Below are 21,305 nucleotides of genomic sequence, written 5' to 3'. Positions count from 1 at the left end.
GTTCTGCTTTTATTTCCTTTAGGTGTTCTGTTAGGTTTTGTATTTGGGATTTTTCTTGTTTCTTGAGATAGGCCTGGATTGCAATGTATTTCCTCTCAGGGCTGCCTTTGCTGCATCCCAAAACGTTTGGATTGTTGTATTTTCATTTTCGTTTGTTTCCATATATTTTTAAATTTCTTCTCTAATTGCCTGGTTGACCCATTCATTCTTTAGTAGGGTGTTCTTTAACCTCCATGCTTTTGGAGGTTTTCCAGACTTTTTCCTGTGGTTGATTTCAAGCTTCATAGCATTGTGGTCTGAAAGTATGCATGGTATGATCTCAATTCTTGTATACTTATGAAGGACTGTTTTGTGACCCAGTATGTGATTTATCTTGGAGAATGTTCTGTGTGCACTCGAGAAGAAAGTATATTCTGTTGCTTTGGGATAAAGAGTTCTAAATATATCTGTCAAGTCCATCGGATCCAATGTATCATTCAGGGCCCTTGTTTCTTTATTGACCGTGTGTCTAGATGATCTATCCATTGTTGTAAGTGGGGTGTTAAAGTCCCCTACAATTACCACATTCTTATCAATAAGGTTGCTTATGTTTGTGAGTAATTGTTTTATGTATTTGGGGGCTCCTGTATTCGGTACATAGACATTTATAATTGTTAGCTCTTCCTGATGGATAGACCCTGTAATTATTTTATAATGCCCTTCTTCATCTCTTGTTACAGCCTTTAATTTAAAGTCTAGTTTGTCTGATATAAGTATGGCTACTCCAGCTCTCTTTTGACTTCCAGTAGCATGATAAATAGTTCTCCATCCCCTCACTTTCAATCTGAAGGTGTCCTCAGGTCTAAAATGAGTCTCTTATAGACAGCAAATAGATGGGTCTTGTTTTTTTATCCATTCTGATACCCTCTGTCTTTTGGTTGGCGCATTGAGTCCATTTACGTTCAGTGTTATAGAAAGATATGAGTTTAGAGTCATTGTGATGTCCGTAGGTTTCATGCTTGTAGCGATGTCTCTGGTACTTTGTCTCACAGGATCCCCCTTAGGATCTCTTGTAGGGCTGGTTTAGTGGTGACGAATTCCTTCAGGTTTTGTTTGTTTGGGAAGACCTTTATCTCACCTTCTATTCTAAATGACAGATTTGCTGGATAAAGGATTCTCGGCTGCATATTTTTTCTGTTCATCACACTGAAGATTTCCTGCCATTCCTTTCTGGCCTGCCAAGTTTCAGTAGAGAGATCCGTCACGAGTCTTATTGGTCTCCCTTTATATGTTAGAGCACGTTTATCCCTAGCTGCTTTCAGAATTTTCTCTTTATCCTTGTATTTTGCCAGTTTCACTATGATATGTCGTGCAGATCAATTCAAGTTACGTCTGAAGGGAGTTCTCTGTGCCTCTTGGATTTCAATGCCTTTTTCCTTCCCCAGATGAGGGAAGTTCTCAGCTATGATTTCTTCAAGTACACCTTCAGCACCTTTCCCTCTCTCTTCCTCCTCTGGAATACCAATTATGCGTAGATTATTTCTCTTTAGTGCATCATTTAGTTCTCTAATTTTCCCCTCATACTCCTGGATTTTTTTATCTCTCTTTTTCTCAGCTTCCTCTCTTTCCATAATTTTATCTTCTAGTTCATCTATTCTCTCCTCTGCCTCTTCAATCCGAGCCGTGGTTGTCTCCATTTTATTTTGCAGCTCGTTTATAGCATGTGTTAGCTCCCCCTGGCTGTTCCTTAGTCCCTTGATCTCTGTAGCAAGAGATTCTCTGCTGTCCTCTATACTGTTTTCAAGCCAAGCGATTAATTTTATGACTATTATTCTAAATTCACTTCTGTTATATCATTTAAATCCTTTTTGATCAGTTCATTAGCTGTTGTTATTTCCTGGAAATTCTTTTGAGGGGAATTCTTCCGTTTGGTCATTTTGGATAGTCCCTGGAGTGGTGCGGACCTGCAGGGCACTTCCCCTGTGCTGTGGTGTATAACTGGAGTTGGTGGACGGGGCCGCAGTCAGACCTGATGTCTGCCCCCAGCCCACCGCTGGGGCCACAGTCAGACTGGTGTGTGCCTTCTCTTCCCCTCTCCTAGGGGCGGGATTCACTGTGGGGTGGCGTGGCCCGTCTGGGCTACTTGCACACTGCCAGGCTTGTGGTGCTGGGGATCTGGCGTATTAGCTGGGGTGGATTGGCAAGGTGCACGGGGGCGGGAGGGGTAGGCTCAGCTCGCTTTTCCTTCGGAGATCCACTCCGGGAGGGGCCCTGTGGCACCTGGAGGGAGTCAGACCCGCCACTGCCAGAGGTGTGGCTCCGCAGAAGCACAGCATTGGGTGTTTGCCGTGGTGCAGGCAAGTTCCCTGGCAGGAACTGGTTCCCTTTGGGATTTTGTCTGGGTAATGGGCGAGGGAGATGGCGCTGGCGAGTGCCTTTGTTCCCTGCCAAGCTGCGCTCTGTCGTCCCGGGGCTCAACCACTCTCCCTCCCGTTGTCCTCCAGCCCTCCCGTTCTCCGACCAGAGCTGTTAGCTTATAACCTTCCAGATGTCAAGTCCCGCTTGCTGTCGGAACACACTCTGCCCGGCCCCTCCGCTTTTGCCAGCCAGACTCGGGGGCTCTGCCTGGCCAGCGGGCCGCCCCTCTGCCCCGGCTCCCTCTGCCAGTCCGTGGAGCGCGCACCGCCTCGCCGCCCTTCCTACCCTCTTCCGTGGGCCTCTCATCTGCGCTTGGCTCCAGAGACTCCGTTCTGCTAGTCTTCTGGCGGTTTTCTGGGTTATTTAGGCAGGTGTGGGTGGAATCTAAGTGACCCGCAGGACGCGGTGAGCCTAGCGTCCTCCTATGCCACCATCTTCCTTCTACCTCTAAAATCCCACTTTGCGTTTCTATCAACAAGTGAGGGTTCCATTTTCTCCGCATCTTCACCAATACTTGTTATTTTCTGTGTATGGCTCTTTAAAAAATTTTTTTAGTATAGCCATCCTAGTAGGTATGAAGTGACATCTCATTATGGTTTTGGTTTACATTTGCATAATTATTAATGATGTTGAGCATCTTTTCATGTGTTCGTCGATCATTTGCATATCTTCTCTGGAGAAATGTTTACTCATTTGCCTGTTTTGAGTTCTTTGTGCTTTGTTGTTGCTGTGAAGCTTTAGAAGTTCTTTATATACTTTGAATACTAATCCCTTACCAGATATGTGATTTGCAAGTGTTTTCCCTCCATTTTGCAGGTCGTCTCTTCATTTTCTTTTTTTTTTAATTCTTTAAAAGTATTCTTTTTTAAATTAAAGTATACTTGACATACAATAGTAAATTAGTTTCAGGAGTGCAACATAGCAGTTTGACATCTTTATACATGACGAAATGCTCACCATGGTAAGAGTAGTTACTATCTGTCACTTTACAAAGTTATTATAATGTTATTGGCTATATTCTCTATGCTGTACTTTATATCTTCATGACTTATTTATTCTATAATGGGAAGTTTGTGTTTCTTAATTCCCTTCATCTGTTTTGCTCGTCCCCACCCTCACCCCCCTCTGGCAACCACCAGTTTGTTTTCTGTATTTATGAGTCTGTTTTTGTTTTGTTTTGCTTGTTCATTTGTTTTGTTTCTTAGGTTCCACATATAAGTGAAATCATTTTATACTTGTCTTTCTCTGTCTGACTTATTTTAATCAATGTAATACCCTCCAGGTCCATCCATGTTGTTGCAAATGGCAAGATTTCCTTCTTTTTTGTGATAATTTTTTCTATTTATTTTGAGAGAGAGAGAGACAGACGGACAGAAAGTGAGTGGCAGAGGAGCAGAGAGAGAGGGAGACACAGAATCCGAAGCAGATTCCAGGCTCTGAGCTGTCAGCATACAGCCTGACATGGGGCTTAAACCCATGAACCATGAGATCATGACCTGAGCCGAAGTCAGATGCTTAATGGACTGAGCCACCCAGGTGCCCCTTGATTTCCTTCTTTTTTATGGCTGAGTAATATACCATTGAATATATTCCATTGTATATACACCACATCTTCTTTATCCGTTCATCTGTTGGTGGACACTTAGGTTGCTTCCATATCTTGGCTATTGCAAATAAGGCCGCAGTGACATAATGGTACATATATCTTCTTGAACCAATGCTTTTGTTTTCTTCATGTAAATACCCAGAAGTGGAATTGCTGGATCATATGGTAGTTCTATTTTTAATTCTTTGAGGAACCTCTATATTCCAGAGTGGCTGCTCCAGTTTGCATTCCCACCAACAGTGCAAGAGGGCTCCTTTTTCTCCACAACCTTACCAACACTTGTTATTTCTTGTCTTTTGAATACTGACCATTCTAACAGGTGTGAGGTGATATCTTGTTGTGATTTTGATTTGCTTTTCCTTGATGATTAGTGATTTTGAGCATCTTTTCATGTGTCTACTGACCATCTATATGTTTTCTTTGGGAAAAGGTCTATTCAGGTCCTCTGCCCATTTTTAAATTGGATTTTTTTTTTTTTTGGTGTTGAGTTGTATGAACTCTTTATATATTTTGGACATTAACCTCTTATTGGATATATAATTTGCAAATACCTTCTCCCATTCAGCAGGTGGCCTTTTCATTTTATTGATGGTTTCCCTCACTGTGCTAAAGCTTTTTAGTTTGATGTAGTCCTGATTGTTTATTTTTTCTTTTGTTGCCCCTACCTGAGGCGACAAATCCAAAAAAATATATTGCTAAGGCTGATGTCCAAGAGTTTACTGCCTATGTTCTTTTTTTAGGAGTTTTATGGTTTTAGGTCTTACATTTAGGTTGTTAATTCATTTTGGGCTTATTTTTGTATATGGTGTAAGAAAGTGGTCCAGTTTCATTCTTTTCCATGTAGCTATCCAGTTTTCCCAACACCATTTATTGAAGAGATTCCCTTTTCCCATTGTATATTCTTGCCTCTTTTGCCATAGGTTAACTGATCATATATGTGTGGGTTTGTTTCTGAGGTCTCTGTTCTGTTCCACTGATCTATGTGTCTCTTTTTGTGCCAGTACCATGCTGCTTTGGTTACTCTAGCTTTGTAGGATAGTTTGAAATCTGGCGGTGTGATTCTTCTAGTTTTCTTCTTTTTCAAGATTGCTTTAGCTATTTGGGGTCTTTTGCAGTTCCATATAGATTTTAATATTTGTTCTAGTTATGTGAAAAATGTTGTTGGTATTTTGATAAGGATTACAAGTGTCTGTAGATTGCATTGAGTAGTATGGACATTTTAACAATAATAATTCTTCCAATCCATGATCATAGCATATATTTCCATTTATTTGTATCATCTTCAATTTCTTTCTTCAGTGTTTATGGTTTTCAGAGTATAGGTCTTTCACCTTGGTTAAATTTATTCCTAGTTATTTTATTCTTTTTTGATGTAATTTTAAATGGGATTGTTTTCTTATATTCTCCTTGTGTTTGTTATAGTATATAGAAACACAACAGATTTCTCTATATTCATTTTGTATCTGGCAACTTTACTGAATTCATTAGTGCTAATAGTTTTTGATGGGGTTTTATATATATATATATATATATATATATGTATATATATATATATATAGCATGTCTTCTGCAAATAGTGACAGTTTTACTTCTTCTGTACCAATTTGAATGCATTTTATTTATTTTTCTTGTATTGTTGCTTTGGCTAGGACTTCAGTACTATGTTGGATAAAAGTGGTGAGAGTGACATCCTTGTCTTGGTCCTGATCTTAGAGGAAATACTTTTAGTTTTTTACTGTTGAGTATGATGTTAGCTGTGGGTTTGTATTTTCACTTTCTTGATAATTTACTTTCATGCACAAAAGTTCTTAATTTTGATGAAGTCCAATTTGTCTATTTTTTCTATTCTTGCTCATGCTTTTGGTGTCATATCCATGAAATAATTGCCAAATCCAGTGTTATGAAGACGTTACCCAATTTTTTCTTCTAAGAGTTTTAATGTTGGGCCTTTGATCTATTTTGAGTTAATTTTTGTATGTGGGGTTTTTTTGCATGTGGATATACAGTTTTCCTGGCATATTTTGTTGAAAAGGCTATCTTTTCATTATTTTTTTTCAAAAATTTCTTAATGTTTTATTTTTTGAGAGACAGAGAGAGACAGAGCATTAATGGGGGAGGGGTTGAGAGAGAGGGGGAGACACAGAATCCAAAGCAGGCTCCAGGCTCTGTGCTGTCAGCTCAGAGCCCAATGCAGGGCTCAAACCCACAAACATGAGATCATGACCTGAGCCAAAGTCAGGTGCTCAACCAACTGAGCCGCCCAGGAGCCCCTATCTTTTTGTTATTGAATGGTCATGGCACCCTTGTTGAAAATCAACTGACCCAGAGTGAGAGAGAGCCAAAGCATAAGAGACTCTTAAAAACTGAGAACAAACTGAGGGTTGATGGGGGGTGGGAGGGAGGGGAGGGTGGGTGATGGGTATTGAGGAGGGCACCTTTTGGGATGAGCACTGGGTGTTGTATGGAAACCAATTTGACAATAAATTTCATATATTGAAAAAAAAAAGAAAATCAACTGACCATATGTATGAGGGTTTATTTCTGGTCTCTCTAGTCTATTTTACTTGTCCATATGTCTGTCCTTATGCCAGTGCCATACTGTTTCAATTACTGTAGCTTTGCATTGCTAGCTTCGAACTTCATTCTTTTTCAAGACTGTTTTAGCTATTCAAAGCTATGAAAAAGGCTTTTGGAATTTTTATAAGAATTGTGATAAATCTATAGACTGCTTTGGGTAGTGTTGACATCATAAAATGTTAAGTCTCCCAATCCATGAACATGGGATTTCTTTCCATTTATTTAAGTCTTATTAATTTCTTTCAGCAGTGTTTTATAGTTTTCAGGAAGTCTTTCACTTCCTTAGAGTTATGTTTAAGTACTTACTTCTTTTAGATGATTTTGCTTCCTTAACTTTTTTTTTTTTTTTTTTAACTGTTGAAGAATAACTCTCAGCTGTGGGTCAGCCTGAAGAAAAAGCTTAAGGTCTTTTCAGGTCTTCTCTGAGCCTGCATCTGTCCATGGGCAGATGTGCAGTGGCCTTCTAAACTCCCCTGTATATGGTTGCTTTTGAATGTCTGAATCTTAAATGTCTGGCTTCCAAAAGGGAAGTAAGGGAGAAAAAACCCAAACAAAAAACCAGATGCAGCTCCTTAAGTCCCCAGGAAGCCACCCCAACCAGTGGGGCTGCAATAATGGCTGCTTCTGTGCTGATACCTCAGCAATGAGAAGCTGTCATCAACAATCAGAACACAGAACCCTTTATTTGGGGGACCAGTTCCTTATCAGCCACCCTGGCTGCAACAAGCCACCCTAGGAATGTGAGCACAGCTGCCTGCTACTGGGCTTGGGGCTCAGGGATAGGCTGCTGCTGTAGGCTGAAATATATAAGCTAAATACATAGGCTACAGGCTGATATTGACCAAAGTTAGCCACACTTTATTGGTCAAGCTTTCTCCTGGAAGCTGCAAACATTCAAATAGACTGCAAAGTTCCAAAGTAGTGACTTCAGACAGTTTCTGCTAGGACAGTTGTTGTCTGAGTGGAGAGACAGATTTCTGGCACTTCCTATTTTGCTATCTTTCCTGACATCCCCTCCCATTGTCAAGTCCCATAGGAAAATTGAGGAACCAGAATGAAATCTCCCCTCATTTTTAGGTTAGTCTCCCAAGGAAATTATAACCCCAAAGGTCCCTCTGGCTGATATCCTGGTTCTGTTCAGACTCAGCTGCAGAGGACTGGGTGCAGTCCAGATTCTCGCCGCTCTGGCTGCAGCAGCCTGTGCTCTTCGGGAAATGTGGTTCTTAGCACTACTAATCCAGGTGCATCAACCCGTGGTCTCTTACGTGTCCTGCATTTCCTAATTCCAAGAGGCAAGAGGGTTACCAGAACTAAGAAGAATATTACAAGCCTGGTTCCAACCCACAAAAGAAAAAAAAAACCCACAGAAGTTAATTTGTGGTCAAGCTAACAATGTGAGAATTCCCTGGTCCCAGGACCCTTACAGCCACAGACTCTAGCAAAGACTTCCTCTTATCTGAGGTGTGGGGAATAGACAGGTCAAACTATAGAGGGAAGGAAAGTGTCGAGGGTCCATTGCAGAGCTTAATTTTAACTGGGGATAGCTTCTACTTGAAGGCCAATTGTGGCACATAAGTTTCCCAGATCCTGGGGGAAATCTGCCTATTTGAACAACTTCCTTTTTCAGAAAGTGACATTTGCCCTCTTGCCAGTTTTGTAAATTTTCAGTGTTCAGCCCTGTTCCCAAGGCTTCTTGTGATTCCCTTTTCCCATGCAGAATCCACATTGGTTATTTAAAACCTCTTGATTTCTATTTGCCTTATGAGCCCTGTGTTCTGGCACACAATGATGAGTCAGTGTTTGACCTGTCCAGGGAAGCAGTTTCATTTATACAAGGCACATCTCCAAGCAGAGGCTATTGCTATGTATCTTCCTTGGTTTTTGTGGGGATTTGAGGGGATCTTATAATAATACCTTCTATATGCTACAGTTCAAAGCCACTTGAGAGAGAAGAAGTCAGGTAGTTGGAGATCATAACATCAGTTTATTATGAATCAAAACTAGGTTGGATGACATGGCTTAGATATGTCACAGCAATGAGTTTCCTCATACTGGGCTCCATGATTAGGGACCTCACGGTAGCTGGGCAGGGCCTACTCTCACAATGCCTACACCTGGGGCACCAGACTAGAGGCCTCCTCTATGCTCCCAGGCTGGCTCCAGAGAGACAGGCAGGAAGAGACCACACCTTATAGCCTGTGCTTTTCCTCCTTACCACTTACCGCTCAGGGGAAGGAAGAGGGTGCAGGGAAGGATGAGGAGTATCATGCTGACTGATGTCCCTCTCCTGGAAAGAGGAGGCATGGGGAGCTGGAAATGAATGTCCCCAGCCAAATTCCCCAGGCTACTTCCTACTCTGTGCTTCCAATGAGAATTGGAATTGGAGAATTCCTTCTTAATAAGAGGAAGCCTGGACCCTTTATTCTGTAGCTATAGTGGCCACTGCTCCTGCTGTTGCCTCCCACCTTGAAATCTGCAGGCCCAGGGAGCCCCCTGCTCTAGATAATAAAGCCCTTGTCTCAGCTTGGACCCATCCCTAAATATAGAACCGTGAGCTGAAGCTGCTCTTGGCAAAGCCTACCAAGATGGTTACTTCAGTGGTCCAGTAAGGACCAACATAGCTGCTGGCCCATGCTTTACACCAGCCTCAAATCTTCCTCTGTTTCTGAATGTTCCAGGCTTTGAATAATCTGGGCTCTCCCTGTGGGAGCAGAAATGTGACAAGCCATAAAAAGGCCTCCCGTATGACACACTTCCTTCAAGTTCCAGCAGAGTCTTCAAAGTTCAACCTGCTTCTTACGTTCTGTCCTTGTCTTCTATGTGTGGGTCTGATGCTGTTTCTGAGAGCAGGACATCTTTTTTCTTTCCTATCCTTCATGTCTTGACCACGGGGCCAAAACCTAGTTCTTAAACAGAGCTCTTTTTATTTCATAACCCTTTTTTCTTCACATATTGCATTTTGAGGATTTTAAAAGTTAGGGCACTCTCTGTTACAAGTTAACAAATACCTTGGCTCAAATTGAGAAGACATTTTAACTTTCATAATGGAAAATCTAGCGGCAAGACCCAGGTTTCAGGGTTGGTTGATTCAGTGGCCCAATGATGTCATCCATCATCTGGGTATTTTTCATCTTTCTGCTCTGATGCCTCAGCACCAACTTCCACCTAAGGTTGTTGGTTCCTCTGGGGGTGGGGGGGGGGTGTAAGATGGTTACCAGCAGCAACTGGGTAACATGCTGCCTTATTTAGAGTCACATGGAATGAAAGACTGGCTGGTTTTACACAGAAGCAGTAGGAAAACTTCTAGAAACTCATTGGTCCAAACTGGCTTAGTCCTCACCATCCATGAACCAGTGACTAGAAAGGCAGAGGAATGAATTCCTGCCACTGGAATGGAGGGAGGGTCTGGGGCAGAGGAGTTTTGGGGAGCCAATGAGAATGCTTCCTTTCCCTGAGCTGAGTACTCCCAACATAGATATTTCAATCTCCTTAGCATGTAGTTTGTGTTTTGTGTTGATTCTACTGAGATTTCCTCTACCTCAGCCAAGAATCTGATGTATCTCCTATAGCATATGGATCCTCGTTGCTTTTTATCTGTCTGCTAATACAGCCACCACATTGCCAGGACTGAAACAAGCAATCAGTTCTATGTAGTTCACACCATAGTCAGCCCTCTCCAATGGGGGCACATGGTTCCTCTAACGGAGGAGGGAAGATGGGGGTTGAGATAACCTCCACCTTCACTCTTTGAACCTGGTTGGAGTTCCAAAGAATTTAAAGACCAACAGAAGTTGAGAGAGTTTATATTGAATGTCCACCCATCCCCAGCTTGAATAGCCCGAAGACCAAAGAGGTGTGTGTTTCTCAATGCAGGGTCTATGGACCACCAAATTGGAGCCACAGTCCCACCAAATCTCTCATATTCTGGTTTTATTTCATGTTCCCCCTTTCATTTTATTTTTGTTCCAATTTATATTTAACTTCTACTTACATATTTTAAGTATTTTGAAGACACTTTAAATGCTTTGCTGAAATGATGGCAGAGTATACATGAAAATAAATCTTTGTGCCCATATTACATTGTCTTACACTTGATCTTAGCCAAAAGGCCAAGAAGCGATCCATATTACGTTGTCTTAATAGCAAGTTAAACATTGTTATTCTTTTTCAAGATTGTCTTGACTAAGCTTGGCTTTTTGCATTTCCATTTATATTTTAAAATCAGTTGGTCAATTTCCACAAAAGTTTTACTTGAAACCAACATTTTATTGAGCTCTCTGTACTCCTCAGTAATCTATTCCAGCAGATTTTCTCTTTGACACAAACATCACAGACAGGGAGGTATGACCAGCATTCCACCCAACGCCCTCCATATAACCAATCCATGAGAGGAAGGCTCTTTCTCTGGGACAGGCCACCACAGAGCAGGCTGGGGTCAGGAGTAGAGCAGGTCCAGCCAGGTTTTATTGGGGCAGCTAACCAGGAACAACACCAGAGGTGTAATGAATTCATGTTTTTACAAAAAAACAAGTATGACACCTCAGTAGCGTCCTTCAGTAGTGACACGCAGAGTTCAAATATAAGAAGGGGATCAGAAAACAGTTAACAAATGCAACAAACCAAAGGCCCCCTTCAGGGTGGTGGTCAAGGACGAGGAGCTAGCCCTGTCCCCCAACCCCGTCCCAATGCACTGACCTGCTGTGTAGTCACTGCAGGAGGTGGAGCCCCCAGCTGAGAGGCAGCACCAGCTCTAGCTCCACAGGTAGCACCAATTCCCACCATGATTGGGGGACACCCTGTTCCTGAGGATCAGGAAGTTCCAGAACCTTATGTTCTCCCTGGGTTTGGAGGCCATTGATAAAACTTCTAAAGGTACTCCTCAAGCCTTTCTGGCTTCAGGTGAAGGCCAAGGTGGGGAGCATGGCCATTATGGGGAGCTCAGCAATGGGGGATGGCATCAATCTTAATTCTGTCTAATCCATTTGAAGGCCAGTCACAGGGCCACATTGCTGGATGTCACTGTGAGAGGAGGACTTTCAATGGATGTAATCCTTGAGATTGCTCATTCTGAGACTTCTCCAGATTCTAGGATATGCTCATACAGAAAAGCGCCCCCCCAAAAAAGAGGCACCCAGAGAGAGGTTCTGCTTGAGACATTTCTTTTCTTGCATTGGTGATGGTGGTGTTGATGGTGGCAGTGGGCAGAGCAATAGAGCCAGGAGGCCTGTTGTCTGCCTCTACTTGCATTTTATTGAAATTACGTTGGATTTATAGGTTAATTGGGGAATGTGTATATTTTAACAATATTTAGACTTCAAGTGCATAAAAGGTGGATTCTGTACCTGACAGTCAGAGGCAGACGGTGCAGTTCCCGACACCCTAAAGAGAGGAATTGGAATTTTATTTTCATAACAAGGAAGTACCAGCAGTTCTTAAGCAAGGGGAAGAAAGAAAAAGCAGCTAAAATAATGTATGGAGTGTATTAATTTGTGAAAATAGTGGATTGATTAAAATAAGAACAATATAATTTCTATACTAATATCTGAGTTAGAGAAAGGAATAGAAAGAATCAAACACCTGGGCACAAATTTCAAGTCAATAATTTTTAAAAGTTTTTTTGAGATAAATTTACATACTTTAGGTCAATTTATTTGCAATCAGGATGCCCTGGGCCATGGGAATTAAGGGAATGGCAGTTACCTGTCAACTGCCTACATCTCAGGGGCTCTGATCCTCTCCGTGGACTGCAGGGACCCCCCTTTCCAGATTCGCTGTCCACATCACACGTGTTAGGTTCCAGGGCTCCCCGAGCTGGGGTAACCTGTACCTACACTCGCTGCCGCCCACCTGTTCCTGCGGAGGTGGCAGCTGTCACCTCCCGGACCCTGTTGTCCCCGGGAGCTGTGGGTCAGCGACCCAAAGCCAAGATTCTGGGGGCTGTGGCCCGAGTGCTGCACCCTCTCCTGCGCCCCAATCCCCACCTTCATCTGGTGCTCAGAGGCCCCTGAGCCCCCATGGGACCCTCCACGCACAAGCCCCCTTCACCTTTCCCTTTGTTCTCTCCTATCTTCCACCTGGTCTACCCAGGATCAAAGGCCACGTCCTGGGATGACGAAGCACCCGTGGCTCCCACCGTTTAGTGGAACTCAACCTCCTCCAAGGGGCACTGCCCTAGGAGGAGCTTCTGCCATTGGCCCTGGGCAGTGGGTCTCCTCCTCCCTGGCCCCTCCCCCTCCTCCCTGGCACCTCTTCCTCCCTGGACTCCCCACAGACACGCCTCCCCCACCCAGGCTTCCTGGTTGATTTCCTTCCTCCCATGTGTGCTGGGTCACCAGCTGGCAGGGGTGCTGGGCTGGTGTCCCAGCCACCCGAGGCCCTGGGGTGGGTGTCTGGGGTTGTCCTCCAGCGCTGCAATCTGCTCTGTGATCAGACCTGCAGAGTGTCCTTTGTTCCTGGGACCTGGGCCCCCGAGAGGTCTGTCTGGGTTCCTGCTAGTGTCCTCAGCTTTGTGTCTTTCGGAAGCCCCCACCCTCCCTGCTCTAACCCTCCTCTTGTCTAGCAGCATCTTTAAAGTAGGTAGGCTTTCTCTTTCATACCCAGGGATCTCTCTAGGAGCTTAGCTCTTCTGAAGAAATTCTCTGTTCCTTTGAACAGTTCACAGAGACATTCCACTTACAGAATTTATATTGAGATAAGCTTTCCCTTCTCTCTGGTCATCTTGTTGGGTGACTAATTACTATTTTTAACTTTCCCACTGTTCCATAATCCTTAAACCTGACAGTCTCATCACTTATAAGATGTGTGTGTGTGTGTGTGTGTGTGTGTGTGTGTTCTCTTCGATGTCCCAGGGAAAGGAGCAAGCAACACCAAGTCAGGAGCCACTGAGATTAACTGATCCAGGGTCCAGAAGTCCCCACTGAAGTACATGGATTCTTGGGGAGGGGTCCAAATACATAACTATGAGGTGGTATCCCTGATCACTTGGGTGCAATCACTAATTAGTTTTTCCTCTGTTTAGTAATGGAAGACCAATATTTCCCCCAGGAAAGTGAGAGAGAAGAGACACAAAAAATGCCCAGCACACAGCCAAGTTGTGAGCAAGGCAATTATAACAGAATACAGTTTTCTGGCTCAAGAAGGGTGACTGTGATACTGGAGAAGGAATCCAGAGGGGATGAGGAAGGTAGATGAGTGTGGCTTTGAATCGATTCTAAAATGGCATGACTCTGTTTGGAATCCAAGACCACAAAAGGTGGCAAAGAGAGGCTTTCTGCCCAGTAACCTGGAGAGTGGATAAGAACCTAACTGTGAATTATGAGTTTCCGGAGGTGACCTTCAGTGTGAAGTTGTGAAGGGCTCAGAACTCTGGGCTCATGGTCAACGTCAAAGAGAAGACCCTTGATGATGGTAGAAGGGACTGATCTCAATATGGGAGATGTCGTTCAAGAGCCCGGATATTCAAGGAGAAACCCAGTCACATAGAGAGAGAGATAAGAGGAAGTGGTAGAAAGGTGGAGGGAAGCATGTGGGTGTTTTGAGAGAGAGAGAAGGAGGGGAAATGAAAGGCAGAGAAGAAAGGGTTAAAAGATACAATAGAATGAACCATATTATTAATATCTCACTGGTTGACCGTTTACTCTGGCAGTTGTGGGTTTAACACTCAGGCTACCACCGGCAGTTAGCATTGCTTATGTGCCCATTTTGCAGATAAAGAAACTGAAATCTAGAGACCATGTGCATAGTTGGCCTGGGGTCAGATGAGCAAGGGTGAACCCGGGCATTCTGAACACAGTGTGTGTGTGTGTGTGTGTGTGTGTAATTTTTTAAATGTTTTTATTTATTTTTGAGAGAGAGAGAGACACAGTGTGAGCGGGGGAGGGGCAGAGAGAGAGGGAGACACAGAATCCGAAGCAGCCTCCAGGTCCGAGCTGTCAGCACAGAGCCCAACGCGGGGCTCGAACTCACAACCACGAGACCATGACCTGAACTGAAGTCAGATGCTTAACCAACTCAACCATCTAGGCACCCCTGTTTGTGTGTTTTAATGGGGGTAAAATTCACATAATGTAAAATTATTTTAAAGTATACAGTTTAGTGACATTTGGTGAATTGATAATGTTGTGCAACTGTCACCTCCATCTAGTTCCAAAACACTTCAGTCACCTCCAAAGGCAACCCAGTTTTACTCCTCATTCCTGTCTTCCCACTGTCAAGAGACATTGATATATCTAAAAGGTGTATCTTTTCATGTCTGTGTGTTGAGTGGGGGAAATCAGAAAGACAGAAAGAAAAGGAACAGAGCCAGACATGGAAGATGGGAAGATGCAGAGGAAGAGAGCTGGGAAGGAAAATGGAGCGAGCAGGGACTGAGCAGAGAGTGTCGCAGGAGGGAAAAGTGAGACAAAAACACAAGGAGACAGAAGACAAGGAGACAGAAGACAGTGGAATCCAGGATGCAGAAATATTTTCCTAGAATAGACCCAGCAGTGCCTGGATGTTGGATTCTGGTGGAAAATTGAGGGAGGCAGAAAGGTAATAAGGTCTGATGTGATGGAAAGAACCAGAGCAGGGCTTGGTTGGATTTTGAGTGGAGTCTTGGAGCAGGAAGAGTATTTCTTCACAAGGAGCAGCTCACCTCTTTTTTTCAACCTCAGAGCTCAGTGTGGCCACAGTTTGTTCCCTGGCCACTGGCTCTGGGTTCTCCTTTCCTTTTCTCTCTCTTCAGTGCCTGGTGAATCTAAAGTTTTAGGAATGAAGAAGGAGAGGAGGTCAGAGAAGGTGTGTGGCTTGCTGGATGGTGGACAAGGTAACTATGATGGAATCCCATATTTTAAATAACCAGTTACCTGGACGGCTCATTATGTGGAGGGGGGGAGTGGCCATACACTTGAGCCCAGCCTCTGGCCACTTTCTAATGTGTGAGGGAGGCATGCATGCATGTGAGACCCGTGGAGGGCCTAGGGGATGAAATTTTTTTTAATGTTTATTTTTTTTATTTTGAGAGGTGGGGGAAGGGCAGAGAGAGAGAGAGAGGGAGAGAGAGAGAATCCCAAGTAGGCTCCACACTCAGCACAGAGCCTGATGTGGGGCTAGATCTCATGACCAACCATGAGATCAAGACCTGAGTCGAGGGGCACCTGGGTGACTGAGTTGGTTAAACGTCAACTCTTGGTTTCAGTTCAGGTCATGATCTCACAGTTCATGAGTTCAAGTCCCACGTGAGGCTCTGTGCTCAGTGCAGAGCTTGCTTGGGATTCTCAACCTCTCCCTCTCTCTTTGCCCCTCCCCTGCTTTCATGTGTGTGCTCTCTCTCTCTCTCTCTCTCTTTCTCAAAATAAATACATAGACTCAAAAAAAAAAAAAAAAAAAGAACTGAGCAGAAATCAAGAGTCAGATGCCTAACCCACTGAACCACGCAGGCACCCTGGGGTTAGGGAGGATGAAATTTAAAGAGAACCTTAGAGTAGGTGCCTCTTTAAACTTGTTGCCTTAGGCCTCGTGTTTGCTTCTCCTATAAGAGGCAAGAGGGAAAGGGGAACTAAAGTTCTCAGTGGAGAAAGGTGCGCTGTGTGGAGGAGAGTGTGGAAAGATAGATTGATAGGGCCGTCCAACAGGAGTTATAGGAGCAAGTGCGGTTTTACCAAAACGGACATGAGATCCAAACTTCTCCCAGTTGGCAGAGGTGTGGCAGGGAAAGAACTTTATCCTACTTGTCAGAAGCTGTCACAGGAACTGGAAATAATGTATGTGATGGTCAGATGAACCAGTCAGTGAGATCACTGTAGAAGACCCTAGAGGGAGAGGTGGGAAAGGGGCTCTGAGGTCTGGTCAAAGCCCAGTGAGAGACCTGGAGTGATGGAGGGACCCAACCTTTGAGATGAGGACAACACAGGACAAGGATTGGGAGTGTGGATGGTGAGACTAAGAGTAAACAGAGGTGGAGGAGGGATGTGAGGCACACAGCAGAGAGGAGATAAACTGACAATTCACACCAGACACAGGGACAAAGATTATACAGAGAGAGAAACATAGGGGACAAAGTAAATGCCAAGGAAAGGGAAAGTAGGAGAGGGACGCAGAGAAACCCTGAAGACCCAACGTTCAATGGGAGTGAATGAAACATTGCTGGAGGTCAGTGAGGCAGGGAGAGAGGAGACACAATGGGACATCAGGGGGAGAAGCTTCTGCCACAGGGGGGCCATCCCTGTAGCAGTGAGTTTTCAGAACTCTAAATGCTGGACACATGTTTTGGCAAACACTACATTACTGATGTATGGAAAATTCTACAGAAGTGGTTCTAAGAAGTATTATTTATGTAGACATGTATTAAACTACCTTTGCAGAAAAGAACACAAGAATAAACACAAAATTCAGCCAAGATCATTTTCAGTGAGCGAATGAGAAGAGCAGGTTAAGAGAAAAGAGGAAAAACAAAAAGGTAGAATTCAGGGTAAAAAGGAAAGCCCTTGAGAGATGGAGAGAGAAGGACACAGAGGTATGGACACACCTCTCAGGTGGACTGAGGAGAGAGGGGGACAAGGGGTCGATGAGGGAGACAGCTGAGGGGTCTTTATGGATCATTATATATCCCAGGGGCAGAGCTATCCAGATACAAAAATCTAGTACAGTCTTGTGTTGTGGGTCTGGTGGATATACAGAAGACAATTTCATCTTGTCACCCCAAAATTAACCAAGAGGGCCAGCCAGCAAGGACAGCATATGGCCAAGCACCTGAAGTAATCAGTAAGGCTGGCTGAGGGAGTCTGATGTGGTGATGCTGTGTATGTTGCAGCACAGTGTCAGGAGGTGGCCCGGGGAGGCAGGAGAGGGAGACCAGTGCACAGCAAAGGGGCTCTTGCCCAACAGACGAAAGTTGGGCGTGGAGTGGGGATGTACTGAAATGGGGGGGGGGGGTTCTACAGGGATGTGTAGAGCAAGATGGCAAGAAGAGGTGAGGGGACAAAAGGCACATCAGGTCATAAGAGGCAGAAATGGAAAGCCCTGAAGAGAAAACACCCCGAGGCTGAGAAGAGGATAAGGAACCACCAGAAAGAGAGGCAGAGGCAGGGAAATGGGGAGAGACAGCTGGAAGGGGAAAAAAGAGTGAGTGGCCAGAAAATGGGGAGCAAGATGAGCAAAACTGGCCACTTCGGCCACTTATCCTTACACAGTGTCCGGTGAGAATGACTGGAGCACCATCAACTTAAGGGCCACAGGATTCCTTGAGAAGATGGCACCATCTGGAGCAGGGACATTCCTGCCCGGAAGTTACCCAAGCAGCTGGATCTTTCCTGGTGTCCCCTTATTATGGGGTTTCCTGTTGGTTCCTTGGCCCCATATTAAAACCATAAGGGGTTTTGTTTCTATGTGCAGTGATCAGCAGTGAATCCAGGGAGGAGGAAGAGCTCCCTAAACTCTGAGCTCAGCACAGGGACAGGAACATGGGCCAGATGAGGAGGGCAAGGACTGGTGACTTGGGGCTGCAGACCATCAGACATCTGAATTTGGAGCTCCTGCTTCCTGATGCACTGTACTTGAGCGCACTCTACAGCCTGTGGTCCTGTCCACCCTGGAAACACATTCTCTGCATTTACCTCATGTGCCATTTTGGGAAATGTGAGAGACAAGGCCCTATTCATTGAGCATGTGAGCTCATATATAAATGTCAGAGTAGAAACAAACCAGCGTATCTCTGTTTTTTCTTTCACGCCATCATGCCTGTTGTGGTGTAACAAAAAATAGGTACTTGGTCTTTGTCCCCAGTTCCTGGCACAGAGCTCCCCAAACCCTTGGAATGTCCTGAGTGATAAGAATGTCTTTATGCTAATTAGAAGGTTAGAACTTTCAGCTCCACCCCTTGACCTCTGGGGAGAAAAGAGGTGGGCCATTAAGTTCAATCACCAATGGCCAATGATTTAACCAATCATGCTTACATAATGAAACCTTGATTAAAAAAAACCCTTGAACAGTGGGGTCAGGAGCCTCCAACTTGGTAAATACACTGATGCGCTGGGAGGGTTGGTTGCATGCTGGAGAGGGCATGGAAGCTCTGCACCCCCCCCCCCCCGCCCCATCCCCATACTCTGCCCTATGCATCTCTTCCATTTGGTTGTTCTTGAGTTGTATTCTTTATAATAAAACTGTAATCATAAGCAGAGCACTTTCCTGAGTTCTCTGAGTCATTCTAGCAAATTATTAGACCTAGGGGGCATCATGGGAACCCCCAAATTTATAATTTGTGGGTGGAAACCTGGGTAGCTTGGACCCCATTTGTAGCTGGTGTCTGAAAGGGGGGCAGTCACATAAGACTGAGCCCTTTTGCTGTGTGGTCTATGCAAACTCTGGGCAGTGTCAAAATGGAATTGAATTGTTCAACACCCAGTTGGTGGTGGAGAGCTGGAGAATTGACTGGTGTTGGAATGACCTAATTCCCATTGGAAAAGACACTGCACAGTTGGTGTCAGAAAAAAACCACACACACACAACTATTCCTACTGATGTCTTCAATTTAGGTACTGATTTCTGCCTTAACTAACCCCCATCATCTGTAGATCACGAAAAAGATAAATAATTTTTGATTGCTTTGATACACATATTGTTATATGAAACTTGGAAATATCTAAAAAGCCCAACTAAGTCCTTCTGACAGGAGTTCTCCAGCATGCCATTAGCTTATACTCCAAAAATAATTTTGGAAATAATATCTCGTAATTCTCAAACATCAGTAAGGAGTAGGTGGAATAACTATTACTATCCTTGTTTTATAGATGAGGCAACTCTAGCACATAAATGTTTAAGAACCTTTTCCAAAGTCAGATGGAGAGTTAAAGGCAGAGTCAGAACCGTTGTTCCGGATGCTCTGATTTCAATATAGCAAGCAGATGTGTTCCCTTTAGAAGGAAGAAAGGGGGAAAACCAATCAGACACATCTGCAAGTGTTCGTTGTTACAGGATTTATAACTTTAAAAAAATTTTTTTTAACATTTATTTATTTTTGAGACAGAGAGAGACAGAGCATGATCAGGGGAGGGTCAGAGAGAGAGGGAGACACAGAACACGAAGCAGGCTCCAGGCTCTGAGCTGTCAGCCCAGAGCCCGACGCAGGGCTCGAACTCACGGAGTGTGAGATCATGACCTGAGCCGAAGTCGGATGCTTAACTGACTGAGCCACCCAGGCATCCCCAGGATTTATAACTTTTTTAAAAAAAAAAAATTTTTTTTCAACGTTTATTTATTTTTGGGACAGAGAGAGACAGAGCATGAACGGGGAAGGGGCAGAGAGAGAGGGAGACACAGAATCAGAAACAGGCTCCAGGCTCTGAGCCATCAGCCCAGAGCCTGACGCAGGGCTCGAACTCACAGACCGCAAGATCATGACCTGGCTGAAGTCGGACGCTTAACCGACTGCGCCACCCAGGCGCCCCCCCCAGGATTTATAACTTTTATCAAGCAGTTACTGTTTCTCTTCCATGGATTTTATGAACAAAATTAATTTGAAAATATACGCCATGTGTAATAGCAAATAAGATAACTTAATGTCAAAAGGCACATTTTTTTCCAACAAAAAGATTCATTTTAATTGTTTGCTATATTTTTCATAAGCAAAAACTAAGTTTATTTTTCTCACCATCTGTTTTTAACAAATGTGTATTTTCTTGAACACTAGAAGTCTATTTGTTACTCATGGAAACAGGTTCTGGGTTGGCGAGGGATGCTGAGTAGGGCTGGGGGCAAGGAGGGAGGGGGAAGGGCTCTGATCCACACACTCATTCTGGGTTCCATCTTCCGGTGTTGCCCTGGTCAAGAAATAGAGGCAGAGGAAATGTGTAGGGATTAGTTGGAAGGATAAGAAACAGAAAAGCGAGGTGTTAGGAAAGGCAGAGCGATATATAGCAAAACTGCCCAACTTGGGGGAATTTTCTCAGCTACTGGTGATGGCGACAGAAACAGTGTTAACCAAAACCAAGGGGGTCTGTTGAATTCAAAGAGCAGACTGGGGTTCCAAGAGTTTAATCATATTCCCTGGTCTTTCTCATAGTGTTCTTAAGGAATTTCTTTTTATGTTGGCTCCTTGCCTGCACACTGTGGATCTGATTGCTCTGTGAACACACAGCAGCCTCCTGGAGGGGAGGACTGCAGAGGAGACCAGGAGCCTCTAGGTCACCCCGTGGAATCATCAGCAGGAAATTCAAAGGGACTCTGGAGCATTAAGAAACAGAAAATTACATAGTTGGTAAAAAGGAATGTCCAAGTAAGATTGCTAAATTAGGTGTGCAGCTGGTTAATTTCTATAGAGGAATAAATATCACCTTTGCAGCTAACTTCTCTACAAGCCTATGAAGTTATAGCAGTGTATTAATTTCTACAGTTTACCTCTAACCTTACCAGGCTATTAACTGTCTGAGCCTTTATAAGTTGTAAGTTGTTGAAAACATGAATACACACTTCTCTAAAGAAGACATCCAGATGGCCAACAGGCACATGAAAAGATGCTCAACGTCGCTCCTCATCAGGGAAATACAAATCAAAACCACACTCAGATATCACCTCATGCCAGTCAGAGTGGCTAAAACGAATGAATCAGGAGACTATAGACGCTGGAGAGGATGTGGAGAAATGGGAACCCTCTTGCACTCTTGGTGGAAATGCAAACTGGTGCAGCCGCTCTGGAAAACAGTGTGGAGGTTCCTCAAAAAATTAAAAATAGACCTACCCTATGACCCAG

General features: G+C 44.1%; 1 long non-coding RNA gene across 1 annotated transcript in view; it reads left to right on the top strand.

Moving 5' to 3' along the window:
- Positions 1–18,728, top strand: part of LOC128314144 (uncharacterized) — a 29,035-nt gene extending 10,307 nt beyond the window's left edge. The window contains exons 2-3 of the long non-coding RNA XR_008295603.1: positions 15,306–15,386; positions 17,954–18,728. This is a non-coding gene — a long non-coding RNA (uncharacterized LOC128314144). The remainder of the gene's footprint in view (positions 1–15,305; positions 15,387–17,953) is intronic.
- Positions 18,729–21,305: the final 2,577 nt, after the last annotated feature.

The sequence above is a fragment of the Acinonyx jubatus genome, chromosome C1, assembly GCF_027475565.1.
Source record: "Acinonyx jubatus isolate Ajub_Pintada_27869175 chromosome C1, VMU_Ajub_asm_v1.0, whole genome shotgun sequence".
NCBI classification, from domain to species: Eukaryota; Metazoa; Chordata; class Mammalia; order Carnivora; family Felidae; genus Acinonyx; species Acinonyx jubatus.
The sequence above is the reverse complement of the archived record's forward strand: the minus strand, read 5'-3'. Positions and strand labels throughout refer to the sequence as shown.